General features: G+C 35.4%; 2 long non-coding RNA genes across 3 annotated transcripts; both read left to right on the top strand.

Moving 5' to 3' along the window:
- Window positions 1-6: 6 nt before the first annotated feature.
- On the top strand, window positions 7-1,148 carry LOC105119966 (uncharacterized). 2 transcript variants are annotated; one of them, XR_841223.1, is made up of 5 exons: window positions 7-153; window positions 396-527; window positions 623-677; window positions 943-1,039; window positions 1,126-1,148. It is a non-coding gene; the product is annotated as an uncharacterized LOC105119966 (long non-coding RNA). The 2 variants fall into 2 exon arrangements; XR_841222.1 differs by lacking the exon at window positions 7-153 and having other exon boundaries at window positions 160-527.
- Window positions 1,142-1,707, top strand: LOC105119967 (uncharacterized). The gene is made up of 2 exons (XR_841224.1): window positions 1,142-1,184; window positions 1,343-1,707. It is a non-coding gene; the product is annotated as an uncharacterized LOC105119967 (long non-coding RNA).
- The last annotated feature ends 324 nt before the right edge of the window (window positions 1,708-2,031 follow it).

Here is a 2,031-nt window from a genome sequence, read left to right as displayed (position 1 = left end):
TAACTCTAGCAACTCAGAGATTCAGTGTGATGAAGGATTTGCTGCTGTTATTTGAAACAACTTCTGCTTTGAATGCTCACTAAGCTGGGTTTTTTTACACAAGAAGCAGAAGAATAGGACGCACATTGCTTCATTTGACCAGCTCAGTTTCAAGCGAGTTACAAAGACTCTTCTCTGCTCAACTGACCAGGATGCTATTAGGCCTCTGAATAAGCATTTGGTTTTTTGCATATTTCTATGAAAATCCACACTCCATGATATTGTATGTAATTATATTTTCAAGAGAAAAATACTTTCGTGTTCAGTCAACCAAACAAGAGTGGTTCATTTCACTAGCAATCGCAAAAGCATAATAGAATTTTTCTCAGAGGTGCCCATGTTTCTCCTGATTCTAGGTCCTGGAAGGAATAGCAATCGTCAATCTATCAAGAAAACTGTCAGCACACCTTCCTTCAACTTGTGCTTCTCTTTGGAACTTTAAGGAAACATCTCAGCCCCACATTCCATAAGGGTTTAATCATCTTCAGGTATTTGGCAGGTGTCATGGGTTTGGAGATATGGATCATTCTTCTCTGTGAATTTCATTGCTAAAATTAGTCTCGGTCATTCCTTTCAACCACAGAATAGTACAGAAGGTGCAGGTAGAGCAACTGATGGCAGACGGTCTTTGGTTTGAGGCAAGCATATAACCAGAAATTGACAATGTCTTAAAATCCTTTCCAACTTCATTTTACACCCCAGTTTAATAAATCTTTGTCAATCCTTCCAAGTATCTGGATTATGAACCACATCCAGTGAGCTTGTCTTGAATATGAAGTTTGGATGGGGAAATGGGTTGTTGAGCTGTCTTAGGAGTTGGGCTCTGTTAGGATCTTTGTTTTGCAAGATGGCTTAACTGGTAAGATGAAGTGATGTGTCGACTGTTTTCCTTCTCTTTGGCAGGGATGAAAATCTGCAAACTGACCATTACTTAAACGTTCCTCGATGGATGACCAAGGAATCGATGGATTCCAAATCCACCACTTCTGATCTTAGAAAGGTATATTTTCTTTGCTACATGTTTTTAAGATTTTATCTAAGCACTGAAGAGTAGAAGTATTATGCGTGTGTCTTCGTGATATACAGAAGGGAGGATTTTCAGATGGTAGGTGAAGATGCAGTGCAGTCTCTGTAGCAAAGATAAGGTCTCTGGATTCTTTCCATCTATTTCAATAGAAAACTGTCCATCCTTCTCGCAGTAGAGATTGTAAAAAGAGAAAATGGTGTATATATATTTTTACATTTACTTCATGTCTAGTATAGTATAGTATATATTAATGTCTTTTCATTGATCTTATTGCAGCAATGTAAAATGTCTTCTTGTAGTACTTCAAATACTGATACTTCATCAGCCCAATCATCTCGTCCCATCAGCATTTTATTCAAATTTTGCTTGGACATGGAAAAGCTCAATATGTTCATTGTACCAAATTAAAGGTGTTGACAAGGATGCATCTATACGTGTTACATTGGTTTCCAATGTGCTTTTACATCTAACATGACTATAATATTATGAAATCTTGAACTTTTTAATAATAATTAAATTGTTTGTGATGAAACATCTATTAAAATAATAGGATTTGAAATTGTAATTAGTTAATTGTTTTGTCCCCTCGACTTCTAGTGTGCTTAGTTACCTTTGTTAAATTGTGCTGAAGTGTTGGTCAATTAATTTCTTTTGTTAGCATGTTGTTTTTTTATCTTTTATTTTGTTAAACTTTTTAGCAAAGTGGATTGATGAAAACAATTTGCTGATTTATAGTGTGTACTTGTGTTATTATTATTATTTTTCTAGATTAATCCGAGTTAATCTAGATGATAATATAATTAGCTAGCCAGGTGAATTTTCAAATGGATTTAATAATTATGATACTAATTCCCTCCTCCCCTCTCCCAAAATGAATGAAATGGTGGCATTCATAGCGATGGCTCAAAGCTCGCTCAAAATTCTCTCTCAACACTATTGTTCTTCTTCAGAAGATTTTCTGCTAA

Source organism: Populus euphratica, unplaced genomic scaffold (assembly GCF_000495115.2).
Source record: "Populus euphratica unplaced genomic scaffold, PopEup_1.0 scaffold4216.1, whole genome shotgun sequence".
In the NCBI taxonomy this organism is placed as follows: Eukaryota; Viridiplantae; Streptophyta; class Magnoliopsida; order Malpighiales; family Salicaceae; genus Populus; species Populus euphratica.
Note: the sequence above shows the minus strand (reverse complement) of the source record. Positions and strands in the feature narration are given on the sequence as shown.